This window comes from Folsomia candida, unplaced genomic scaffold (genome assembly GCF_002217175.1).
Source record: "Folsomia candida strain VU population unplaced genomic scaffold, ASM221717v1 Fcan01_Sc038, whole genome shotgun sequence".
NCBI classification, from domain to species: Eukaryota; Metazoa; Arthropoda; class Collembola; order Entomobryomorpha; family Isotomidae; genus Folsomia; species Folsomia candida.
Window position 1 is genome coordinate 771,815 of NW_019091230.1, and position 14,332 is coordinate 786,146.

Consider the following 14,332-nt stretch of genomic DNA (forward strand, 5'->3'; position numbering starts at 1 on the left):
CGATAAACTTATTTTTAATTGGTGATAAGCCCTTATCGACAAGTAGCTATGGTTTAATTTTTACGACGACAGGGCTGCCCGCCATGAGCTCTGCATGTAAAAGAGCTTCTCCTATTAAAACTCAAGTCATACTGTAATATTTAATATATATATATATTTGTTTATACTTTGGCGTAATAATTTGGAAGCCATATAAGAATAAGTTTGAATTGTTAACTTTAAATTAGTCTAGAATTTGTTCAAGCATAAAGGACAAACTCATTTATTATACTCTGGTTTCGAACACTTCGTTTCCCCCTTGGAATATTTAATTGTGAGCAACATTTTATAATTTTTCAAGCAATCCTACGAAGATCTACACGCTAACATGCAGATATAAAAAAAATTTGATATTAACTGGATAAATGCACTATAAGTAAATTTGATTAAAAGCTACTCAAGGTTGAATAAAACTTGCGATCACTATGAAAATAGTTGTACGTATACAGTTGATTTTGTGAAACTTAAAATTTATACAACGTTCTAGAATTTTCGCTCAATCTTGGCTAAATTCTACTTTACAAATTTTACACAGCCAGTTGTCTCATCGTAAATTTTACTCAACTTTATTTGGAGTGTGAGACTTACGGATAAATTACCCTACTTCAGTCGTCGACCCGCTCAAAACCAGCATAGAAATCGACTGCTTCGTACAAAAATCCTGCAAAACTAGAGGGGTCAATTGATCCACGAAATTATTTCCAAACTCTACCCTTAGTTTTCTAAACGATTTTAGCATCATCCTTTTCTCGCGGATACCACAATTCTGCTCTGCTTTCACCTCTTCTCTCCATCCCCGCAACAATCTATCCCCCAAAATGTATACCCTCGCTGCTCCAGTAAACACTAACACATTAAACATCGCCACATCCAAGTAGACACTGACATAAATCGGCATTGTGTAAAAACCCAGCTGATCGTGCAACTTGATCAACGCGAAACAGCTGGTGATCTGTAATCCTGGCAGAGCAATGGATACCATGGGCAGGATCCTACTTTTTACCGCGGCATTTAAAAGTTTCTCTAAGACTTGGAGTTTTCTGTACACCGACATCTTTGGATTTTCAAAATTCGCGGCTATGTTGCATTCTGCGACGAGATAGGCGATCCCTGTGAGCAAAACGTCGACGTTATAGAAAGTTCCGCCAATGAAGGTATTTGAAAGGACGAAGCCTTCCGTGAGTGCTAAGGTGAGACGGAGGATTGATTGAGGCATGGTGAGATTAGAGGTGGAGGAACATAGGGGCGATGAGGTGGGGAGCAGGAAGGAACCGATTAGGGGTTCTATGCACGGCGAGAAGTAGACGAGTATCACGAACCCGACCGGGAGGCCGATATAGGTCACGTTCATCATTGAATAGAAGATGTGCAAAAGGCAGGAAAGGATGCGGGTAGTATGATTTTCTGAAAAAAAGTAGAATTTTCTTGAATAATTATTATGTATGTATGCAATTATTGCCATCATAAATCCTGTATAGTCACGCAGATATTTATTTCTATGTAGATGTTAAACTTGCTATTGCTTGGTACTAAAATTGTACCAGTCCGTAAACCTTTCCTACTGATAGGGTAAAACTTTACTACCGAGCTATTAAATATTACAACGCAGTACTTGTCAATACCACCTCGGTATAGTAATAAATGCATACTGCTTGGTGTTAATTACATACTGGACTTATGTATAAGAGTGTGCTTAATCCTTGGTTCATACATAATACGTTTAATTCGCAAATTCATCTGGGTCTTATCCGTTTCTATTCCCCTGGGTACTATTTATCTAGTACTGGATTTCTAAAAGTGTAACCTTTACCTATGTACGAATTTCTGCTTATTAGTGGAATTTCAGTTACCTACATAATTTGGTGAAAAGAACAATTTCATTAGCATTTCACAAGTTTATAATTAACCAACACATTAAAAAATACCACGACTTTTGTAAAAAATTCTTTAGAATTATCACGGATTTAGTTCAACCCACCTTTTACTTCCGTATTTGCAATCAAATTCAACATCGCCACGGGAGTGGGATCCACTTCCCAATCCCACCAGATCGTGGTACAGGCAACATAAACCATGAAGAGAAAGCAGGCTTGCGTCTTCTCCATGATTTCCATCTCCTTCAAAAAGATGTAGGCTGGTTGTGCTGCCAGATAAATTGTGCAAAAGATCAGAAAAACTTTCACACGTGTGAGCACATTTCTACTCCGTTTTACGAGACAATTCCTTTCCTTGTCCCACGTGAAGTTGGAACAACTCAGAAAATCGGCCAGCTTGCAACGAATCTTTAACCGTTGGACGACAACGGCACGGAAAGATTTATTTAGATTTATCATGGCAGACTAATTTTTGAAAAAGTATATAAAAAAACTTTGTTACTTTGGCTGAAATTTTATTTTTTGTTTAATTAGATTAAGCCAAGTTGGTTACAATGTACAAATAACTTCAATACGCCGGAAATCGAAGCCATCGATGCTTTCACTGGCGAGATATGAAACTTATCCAACTTTGATATGTCGCAAAATTGTGTAATTGATTATAAATACTTTTCGTCATCAGACATTAATTGACCAAAGCAAATAAAGCTGAAGGGGAATGTTTAGTTGTGCTGGTTAAATTGATTGAAATGGGGATTATTTCACCGAAATTGTTAACCCTTCCATGATATTAATAACACCAATTAAATATAATTGTGTTTACTCTAAGACCAATTACTTGTCAATTAACCTGGTGGACTAAAGTTTAGTCTGTTTCGCAACTGCTGAAAGAGAAACAACTTGTCCCCAATAAAAATATTTACATACGTACATACTCATCTTGTTTTAAAACCACTGTCGTTTCACTTTTATTCGGACATTCGGACATTCGGTTCAATTTTTAATATGCACGTGTAGTGTCATTGGGAAAAAATATTTGTAAGGCGATACACAGTTTTCTAGAATCAGAGCACGTGTTTTTATTAAAATTTAATAGATTCTATTGATCACGTCAATTGATTCCAAATATTCTAAGTTATTCATCTTTGTTTAAATGGTTTGAGCGTTCCCAAGTATCGTAAAATAATTTTGCCTGTCAAATGCTATATACTAGCAATTATTGTTTTAAAGCTACTTTATCACGAACGTGTGGACAGTTGTTATCAACAACTTGGGTATTTACCTATTTAGCCAAATGGGTTAAGCAATTGTATGTCTATATCAACACATGCTAACGTGTGTATGCATGCATGCCGGAAATTCAATTAATCCAGAGCTTAACTTCGTAACGCCATTTTACATTCATGAAATTTGTTATGATTATGTAGCTTGGAGATGGTTAATGCAGAAATCGTGCGTCACGAATGCAGTCAATCTGTCAGTGTAATTCATACTTCCAACTTAAAGACCCTCTTAGAAACAAATCAAAGAAATACAAAGCGGTATTCATAAATATGTAATCCTACCAAAGTTATATGTATTTATACGTAATACGGTGTAACAACAGTTAGGCATTAAAGTTTTACAATATCGGTAGCAATTTTTTATTTTAACACCAAGCAATGGCAGCTTTAATACCGGGAAGTTAATACCCATGTTCTTCATATATGTACGAGATTGTTAACTGTGTAGAAAAATAAAGTCTTGGAGAATGGAAATTGAGGTTTCTTCCTCCACCTGAAATAAATCATAAATTTTTCAAGTCTGACAGCAAATATTTTGATAAATTCAAACATTCCACAAACTTCAAGAAATGTTGGTTGTGTTAATCCAAAATACGTAATTTGAAATACGGAGTGTTGCACTTTACACACACTATTGCAATGTAAGTTTGTTTATTATGTTGTCATAAATTTGAGACTAATTTAGAATTTATGGTTTGGCCTGATTATTGGGTATGTATTTATTATTTGATAAATTCTTAGTCTAAAGTGAAAACGCTTATCAAGCTTTTTATTTTGCATGAACAAATTTGTATCTCTTCATTGCTGATGAGAATGATAAGCTCGTTAGACTGACCTAAGCAGTACGAAAATCACTGCTTTAATTATACATTTATGTAGGTTGGATACAAAAATTTAACCTGTTAGACGGTCCATGTATTGACGAAATTATTATAAGGAAGTGCGCCTAGCGCAGGAGACTGGCATAAAAATGTGGATATCTGGAAATATAGCAGACTGGGTTTACTGAAAATTTACGATGATAAAGTATTGACCTTACCCTACAACCACCCTAAGCCATAGTTTGCTATGTTTCGCGTGTGGCTTCCACAACCACTTTGTTCCTGAAAACTCCCAAAAAAATTTTCTCACCCACCTCGAGCGAACTTGCTACCACATTCTGTTGAATCAAGTTTATCCATTCGGTGTTTCTGATTCCTTAGGATATTAGCTTTTAAAATCTGTCTCTACTTTTTCAATGTGACGACATCGGGGAAAGTTTGGGACAATTTCCTCTCGGCAAAAAAATCAAATTTTTTTTAACTTTTTGGCAATTTTTTAGGAATTTTGACTTCTTGACAGCAAGTTACGTCCAGCCAAAAAATAATTTTCTGCAGAAGATGATGACCAATGGCCATAGATTCCAAAATTCATTTTATCCAGTTTTTTGCGTACGTATTTTGGTCACTGGGATCATTTATAGTGAAGAATTCAGGGTCATTTATTTTCTGACAAATCCCCGAATTTTTTGATAAACTTGCTTGTCACTTTTAATTTGAAGCCATATCAGACTTCCTGACCCTTGACTGAAAAGAAAACCGGCCATTTGAAAATTCGGCTAAATTCGATTCTGGTCAGCCATATGAGTTTAGTTTCGAGCATATTTTTTGAAAAATTGTATGCAAAGTGCCCACTTTGAATTTGACCTATAAAAGTTGCAGGCATTATTTAAAGTAATACATCATGTGTTTTTAAGTCAACATAAGTTTGTCTAAAGATTCAAGAAAAAATTGTGTTTTTAAATCCGCGTACGAAGCCACACGGCGTTTTTCGACCAGTCTCATCCGCTAGGCGCACTTCCCTAATCTCTGCTTGTCGAAATATGACGAACGAGTTGTTTCGGCGGGGGTACTAATATAATACATAGATAAATTAGAATAGGTACGACGATTACGAAAAAGTTATACTGGTTTATGTGCATCGTGAAATATTGGATGACTGCAAAATGTCACAGTTTTTGGCTAATAGTCGAATTTAGTCTCCGGAAAATGAGGAAAGTTTTCAATTTCGTTTTCAATTTCTCCGATACATGTCGTTAACCAAACATCTGCAAATTTTTCGACGCTAATTATTTCAGGTTAACTGAGTCCTTCATGACAATTTGATGCATGTATGCATAAGACTAAAATAATATAGACAAGCTGAAATTGGCAACTATTTATTGAAAATACTATTAATGCATATTGAATTTGGAAATTCATTTTCCAAATTCTAATCCATCGTGCGCATATAAACATGTAGATAGAATAAGAAAATCGTCAATAATTAAGAATTACTCCGAAATAATAAATGCATTAACTTATTTCGGTTGTGCTGGATAAAACTGCAAATTATGTAGAATTTAGCTAACGTTATCTGTCGACTGTCGAATGTCTGAAATTATGACAAAATTTGTCTTTCACTGATTGAGGCCTACATTACACTACATTACACAGTGTATCAAACAATTGAGTGCACGTTGACATTTTTTTAATTACGATATGATGCCGTGTACTGTTATGTCCCACTCCGGTGGTTCACACAGAGACCCCACATCGTCGGCTAGGGGGGGAAGAGATGATGAACAAGTCGATCGTCGTCGTTGTTGTACATGGAAATAAATTGCGTCTTGGAGGCAAGGTGAGATTTGGTGAGACAAAGTCAGGACAGGTTTTATTGCACGTATCAAGATACAGGCAGTCGACTCGCTGTCGATGGTCACTCTTGTTCTTACTTATATACGTATACCTATTTAGTCTACTTATATGTCTAACCGGTTATTGGGTGGTAAGAGTTGTAAGAATTGTAAGAGTTGCCTTTTTGACATAGTAATCATTGAGCACTAACACAACTACGAAATGGAGATAGTGAGAGTTGCAGATCTAAAGAACCAGTTTTTCAATCAGGATGTTGGCCAAGATCACATCTTTACAGAGTAGATGTTGCAATTAAAAATTGCAACAGAAAGTGAGTCAATCACTTTCACACAAGACAACGTGATACCTAAATAATCGGGTTCTTTACAATATCCGACTTTCTTATACCGGGCCCCGGTCCAAAATTAAATGTGAGATTTAATTTAGCGGTCTGCATTATTGTTGTTTACAATTATTAGTGATTTTAAAGGTAGTGTTATTTTAACAGAGTTGGTAAATTAAACTAATTGGTAAAATAAACCACTTAACCAATATAACCCGATATTTGACAATACGGAGTACTTATGCTAACAAATTTGAGCATAATTTGACAAAATTTTAATATAGGTAGATGGATTTTGTAAAGTCTAATTCCTAACAGAGTATGGAAATATACGGATATTATCGTTATCCTATATATATCTATAAGAGGGGTCACGGGAACCAGAAAAATTGTCTCGTGCAACTGAGGCAAGCCTCTGGTGTACGAGCAATTTGTATTGGTGGAATATGCTTACATATAGGTATAAAATGACACCTAGGAGAGAGATAATTTAGTATATGAGCTAAACCTGAAGGAAGAGAAAAAAAATGTGCATACTGTATGATACACTATCGTGTGTTAGACAGGAATGCACTTTTTAACTATGTCTAGATATGCAACTAATATAAAGGGTGTTAATAAAGTCCGATCCCATTTTTCCTATAAAAAAGTGAAGGCTAGTATAAAAAAAACTACCCGTGATACTTACAAAAAATGTTCGACATATTTACCTTAGTATTTGGTCTTGTTACCATTTACTTTAACCATGCCCTCAACTCTTTGTTTAAGGCTCTGTGCTAATTTTTCCAATGTGTCTGTGGGAATCGAATTCCATACATCTTGAACTTTTTTTACTAGCTCTTCCCTCGTCCGGGGTTGTGGTTCTTTGTATACATTTTCCTTAAGTATGGACCACAGGTTCTCCAGGGGATTCAAATCTGGGCTGTTTCCGGGCCACACCCCCTTGCTCCAGACCGTTGAAACTTGCGTCTTGATGAGACTCAAACTCGCTTTTGCTGTATGGGCTGTAGCACCATCCTGCATGAAAACTATTTTTCTTTCATTCGGAAATATTTCCTTGTTCCCCATGCTATCGAAATAGATAGGTAATATTTTTTCCATATAATACTTTGCATTGACTGTTTGGCCTTTTGGTATGATATGTAGAGGAGTCACGCCACGTGCACAAAATCCACCCGCTACCATAACTTTAAGCCCGAATTTTGGGACTACTCTTGATGGTACATCCGATTTGTTTTCTGTCCTGTAACGAACATTTTGTTGGTTCAATTTTGGATATAGCTCAATAATAGATTCGTCAGTCCAAAGGATGTGACTGCGCAATTCTTCACCAAGTCTTTTTTCACTCAAATGGCCACTTTTCTGAAGGAGTTCTCCAAATTTCAGACGGTCATCGATATTTTTTTGTGACATGAGAGGTTTTTTGGTTAGTTTGTAAGCTGTGTGACCCCACCTCGTAGATTTCACAAATTTTTGCACGGTCACATAGTTAATTTGCTTCTTCTTCTCTTTATAGCGTTTTGAGTCATTTAACTCACTTGCACAATTACGTAATGAACTACCGGTTTTCTTGTAAAGTCTGTTTTTAATCATTCTAGGGGGGGAAGAGATGATGAACAAGTCGATCGTCGTCGTTGTTGTACATGGAAATAAATTGCGTCTTGGAGGCAAGGTGAGATTTGGTGAGACAAAGTCAGGACAGGTTTTATTGCACGTATCAAGATACAGGCAGTCGACTCGCTGTCGATGGTCACTCTTGTTCTTACTTATATACGTATACCTATTTAGTCTACTTATATGTCTAACCGGTTATTGGGTGGTAAGAGTTGTAAGAATTGTAAGAGTTGCCTTTTTGACATAGTAATCATTGAGCACTAACACAACTACGAAATGGAGATAGTGAGAGTTGCAGATCTAAAGAACCAGTTTTTCAATCAGGATGTTGGCCAAGATCACATCTTTACAGAGTAGATGTTGCAATTAAAAATTGCAACAGAAAGTGAGTCAATCACTTTCACACAAGACAACGTGATACCTAAATAATCGGGTTCTTTACAATATCCGACTTTCTTATACCGGGCCCCGGTCCAAAATTAAATGTGAGATTTAATTTAGCGGTCTGCATTATTGTTGTTTACAATTATTAGTGATTTTAAAGGTAGTGTTATTTTAACAGAGTTGGTAAATTAAACTAATTGGTAAAATAAACCACTTAACCAATATAACCCGATATTTGACAATACGGAGTACTTATGCTAACAAATTTGAGCATAATTTGACAAAATTTTAATATAGGTAGATGGATTTTGTAAAGTCTAATTCCTAACAGAGTATGGAAATATACGGATATTATCGTTATCCTATATATATCTATAAGAGGGGTCACGGGAACCAGAAAAATTGTCTCGTGCAACTGAGGCAAGCCTCTGGTGTACGAGCAATTTGTATTGGTGGAATATGCTTACATATAGGTATAAAATGACACCTAGGAGAGAGATAATTTAGTATATGAGCTAAACCTGAAGGAAGAGAAAAAAAATGTGCATACTGTATGATACACTATCGTGTGTTAGACAGGAATGCACTTTTTAACTATGTTGCAATTAAAAATTGCAACAGAAAGTGAGTCAATCACTTTCACACAAGACAACGTGATACCTAAATAATCGGGTTCTTTACAGTACTTAGAGCTTCTATACTTCGCAGGCATTTGTATAAACTCATAGCCGAATAATTCCGCGTCGCCGATTTTTAAGGTCACCGAAAGGTCAAAGGTCAGAATTTTTTTAGCAATTCAAAAAAAGGGCCCAAAAATAAAACTTCAGGGATAATTTTTTTGGACTTTCTAATATTTTTTATTGGATACCACAAGGCCTTACGAAGAAAATGAGCTACCGAACGAAAATCTACGATCTTTTTGACGCCCACAGGAATTTTTCGCCAAAAACGGTTTTGAGGCCTAAAATCGTGACCGCGGCGAAATTAAAAGAATTGAAATATACAAAGCATGTAGAAAGTGCATGTATGTTTTTGTATATTTCATACAGTTCAGTTTCGCCTCGATCACGATTTTAGGCCTCAAAACCGTTTTTGGCGAAAAATTCCTGTGGGCGTCAAAAAAATCGTACACGGTCGTACGATAGCTGATTTTCTTCGTAAGGCTTTGTGGTTTCCAATAAAAAATATTAGAAAGTCCAAAAAAAATTATCCCTGAAGTTTTATTTTTGAGCACTTTTTTTGAATCGCTAAAAAAATTCTGACCTTTGACCTTTCGGTGACCTTAAAAATCGGCGACGCGGAATTATTCGGCTATGAGTTTATACAAATGCATGCGAAGTATAGAAGCTCTAAGTACACGGTATCATATCGTAATTAAAAAAAACGTCAACGTGCACTCAATTGTTTGATACACTGTACGACGTCCTTCCGATGCCGATTTATTTCTCGTTTCTAACCCTTTCGGGAACGATTTTGTTTTTTGTGGATCTCACGTTGCCCTACGGCCATAGATTGCTTGAGATGCCGGTAGAATTTTTGAACAGGCGTAACACCTCAGCGGGAATTAGGGGTGGCATTTCGGGGAAATATATGCGATGCAAATTACGCGGGATGAGACCGTTACTGTTTTACTCTGGATTTGGAGGGATTAGGCTATTCACGGTTATATAGTTCCCGGCAATAAATACCACACAGCGTAAATCATATTTAGAGTATATTTTTAGCTAAATTCGTACGAGGTTTAAATTACCAACTTCCTTGCAGCCACCCTACTTGAAGCTGGGAATGGGCGTCAACCTTTATCAATTAATAGAACTTGCCACTAAAATTTTGAAAATCGAAATGGATTTCCAATAATAATTTTCTGTCCCCAAAACCCGTTAGCTGATAAACGATTGACCTCTCCAAGATTACAAATAATTTGGAGACCACTTAAAATTAAGATAATTAACTATAAATACATCGAAATTGTATCAATCGTATTTAATGTAATTCGACTACTTTGTTGAGTCAGCAATTAGCCCATCCCAGTTCTTCATATATGAAACTATACGTAAGACAGGAGTAATCTTGTCAAACTAACTTGTGCTTTTGTTGTACTTGATTTTATGTTCTCCATGTCGGGTAGACTCCCATATCAAAAGCTGAATCATTGAAAAACCATGTTATAACATTATCTATATAAATTTACAAATGTGCCAACAATGCATGCGACGTAGAAAGTTACAGCTTATATAAGTCATGAATATTAAAATGATTTATCATGGTCATGAACCATGATCAGGCGTCCATATTATGCATGAAGTTTGAATTCGACCTTAATTACAGATTTGTCCTACCAACTCGTGAAAAAATCTATGCTTTGATTCGACTCCAAAATAATTGTATCGGTGTATGTATCTGAACGTAAATAATTATACACAATTGCATTATTAATGTATTTCTAAGAATTACCAATTCCGCGAAATTAATTATTGATCTATCCGGGATCTCTATGTCTCGTGGTATATGTTTATAATTAATTATACAAGCGACGGGAAAGCCTCGCTGCTTGCCATTATCCGATTTCGAAGCCTTTATTAGATTGCTAGCACCAGCCCTGCCATTTCCCTTTCACGGTTACGATAAAAATGAACACAGGAAGTTGCTTTATCAGATTCAGCTTATCAAAAATGGGCTTTTGATAATGTCCTGAGAATTTTATTTTATTGTAAAGATTTAAAAGAAAAAATGCAGGCCGTTTAAAATCCTTTTGAGAGTCTTTAGTAGGTGTGGAAATAAGGCAATCAATAAGGCATGATATGCCCCAGCATATGATCTTGTCACTCATGCGGCACTGCAATTTATACAATATGCATAGAAATCTGATGGAGGCAACTAGTGCAGTTCTCCTTCCCAAAATAATTGCAGTATTAATTACTCAATTTCGGTTAATTAATTATTGATCTGTATCTCGGACGAATTTCTTCGTAGTTCCGCATTTCAGTTTCTCATCGTTTCTTGTAGCTTACTTAAATAATTTCCAAATATGTACATACATACATAATAAATCGCCGGAAAATATTCCTTCCAATACAAATAAACACTTACATATCTATGTACAATTGTTAGATAATTTAGACTCTCTGAATAATGAATAGTATTGTCGATTAAATATCATTATGTAATTATTGATCGTAAAATATATATTATTATATCAATCTAACGACGAACTAATCGTTGACAATGCTTAAATTTTGAGCTTGTCTGGAACACCATCAATTCTGCTTAACAACGTACGTATGTTTGGTACACTTCTGAACCATTTTTGCTTTCACGAGCTTTCCAGAACACAGTATATTTCCAGTTTTATTGGGACTGGAAATATTTAAGCCTAGACATGTACATATTTACATTTGAATAGTCATACTTTTACTACTAAACTTTTCTCCTGATCAAAAATTTCCAAAATGAAAATTTCCAGGAAATCATTCCGAGCCGTGGTGATCCAACGGTTAAGGAGTCGCTGCAAGCTTGCCAGTTTGGTTAGCTGTCTGTACTACAAATGGGACAAGGAGAAGAATCAGATCGTAAAAGAAAGTGCAAGTGTGATCATAAATGTGCGAGTATTCCTACTTGTTACGACAATCTATTTGATGGCACAATTAGGCTCGATCGGTTTGACAGAGATGGGAATTCAGGAGAAGACGCAGGCCTGCTTTCTCCTCATGGTTTATGCAGCATGTGTCGGAATGTGGTGGGATTGGGAGGTGGACCCCACAGCGGAGGCATTGGTGAATCTGATTGCTAATAGTGAGGTGGAAGGTGGGTAGTTTAGTAACAATTTTTAATTTACAATTATATTTAAATGGGCACGAATTATTAAGTAGCGTCAGCTACTTATTGTGATCGTTTTGTCCGTCCGTCTGTCCGTAAGCAGGATATCTCCAGAACGAGTCAACATAATCAAACCCCGTTTTCGCCATTGTGCTTCTAATTTTTAGTTCTCGGTCGAGTTCGAAAATGGGGTCAATCGGACCACACCCAACAGCGCCAGGGGGTGTGGTCAAGATTAAATTTGACTTTAATTTTCATATGTGGTATCATTTTAAAGGAAATTTGACGGAGATTTCAAAGATGTTAATATTTTTGACCTCGTGACCTTGGCGACGAGGTCAGAGGTCAAGAATTGCATAATTGTCATATGGGGTGTCATTTTAAAGGAAATTTTACGGCGATTTCATGGACGTTAATATTTTTGACCTCATGACCCTGAGATCGAGGTCAAGGGTTAAAGATACATAATTGTCATGAGATATGGGATCTTTTTAAAGGAAACTTGGATCGCTCTGACGCTACTTTTTTAAATTCGTTTGGAGGGTTTATTTAATGTTTTCCATGAAAATAGATCCTTAGGTTTATTTGATACTTCAAAAAATCCATTTTTTCTACCTAGAAAATCGTACCACCCTCATTCTCACCAGGGTCTTGCATATCTTCTATGCAATGATGCACCTGACGTACTTCGTACTTCCGCTCGGGTTTGCCGCACTCGTCTTCTTTGCTCCTTGTACAGCGCCACTAATTGGCTCCATCATGCTCCCCAGGTCATCTCCATATTGCTCAACGTTCACAACGAATCTTACGCTACCCCAAATCCTGGTGCGTCTCAACTTGGCAGTCACGGACGGTCTCCTCCTATCAAAATGTTTCATTGGGGGAACATTCTACAACATGGACGTCCTTCTTACAGGCATCGCCTTTCTCGTCTTGGAATGCGACATCGCAGCGAATTGTGAAAATCCAAAGCTAACAGTATACAGAAAATTGCAAGTATTGGAGAAAATTTTGAACGCCGCGGTGAAAACGAGGGTCCTGCCAACGAATTCGTTTGTCTTGCCGGTATTGCAGATTGCCAGCTGTTTCGCGCTAGTCAAACTGCACGATCAACTGGATTTTTCGGAATTACCGATTTACGTCGTTGTTTACGTGGATGTCGTGGTGTTTAACACTTTAACTTTTACGGGGGCCGCGAGGGTCTATATTTTGGGGGATAATTTGTTAAGAAGGTTGTGGGAAAAGATCCGAGGCGGACGAAAAGGTAATTCTCGCGGGAAAAGAATGATGCTAAAGTCATTTCGAAGATTGAGGGTGGAGTTTGGAAATAATTTCGTGGATCGCTTGACCCCTCTAGTTTTGCAGGATTTTTGCGCGAAACAGTCCATTTCAATGTTGGTTGTGAGCAGCGCGGCGAAGAAGGCGTTTTGAATGTCTGAGAATCATGATAACCCAATGAAATGAATTTCATTTAAGATTTAAAAGACTCACCAATTAGAATCAAACAAAATTATAAGTTTATTAAAAATTTGGCAAGGTTTGTGTTAATAATGCACTGTTCGAAACTTTTGGCATCAGGGTTTGATTTCAGGCAAGCGTTGAACTCAATATTCAAAGGTAATTCAAACAATTAATCCTTTAATAAATGCGTACATATCTACATATATGAGTCCTAAGTTGTAGCAGTAATGATCCAAATAATGCTGTATTAATTACTTAATTTGCCATCAAATCTTGCTTTGTACTAAACATTTACATATGCAGAGACTCCTTGATTCTTATTACTGATACTTCCCTTATTAATGCACTTCCTTGTATATAAAAGTGTGATAAGGACGATGCAAATTAATAACTTGATTTAATTAATCGTGTCCTCAATACAATTTTTGTCTCGGCATTGGGACCTGATACATAAATATGTATCGAGTTTAATTGATTCCACTCTAATTCTTGCAATAAAAGGCAAACAAATCATTGACAAAATCATGTACACAAATTAATGTGCACACTTGCAACGAAATTAATGCAATGAAAGTCAAAGTTTGGACAATTGGAATGAATAATTGCTGCGGAATTATCTCACGACAACGGTGGACTACCGATTTAATCCTGAGGGTAACACCACGTCACCACATTATTAGGTTAGTTAATTAAATTAAGGTAATTAAATTAAGTCATATTAATAAATTTCAAAGTATTCAGAGAATTAATCACTATATAACATTTATTTACCCATCCCAGCTTGGAAGCAAGTGAAGTCAGACAAATGTGCATACATAACCACAAGCAAATATGTATTACCAACAATAAATGTTTAGGAATGCG

General features: G+C 36.3%; 1 long non-coding RNA gene across 1 annotated transcript; it reads right to left on the bottom strand.

The window, feature by feature from the left end:
• Positions 1–5,377: 5,377 nt before the first annotated feature.
• On the bottom strand, positions 5,378–6,961 carry LOC110861181. The gene is made up of 2 exons (XR_002549031.2): positions 6,904–6,961; positions 5,378–6,832 (listed from the first exon to the last, which is right to left on the bottom strand). It is a non-coding gene; the product is annotated as an uncharacterized LOC110861181 (long non-coding RNA).
• Positions 6,962–14,332: the final 7,371 nt, after the last annotated feature.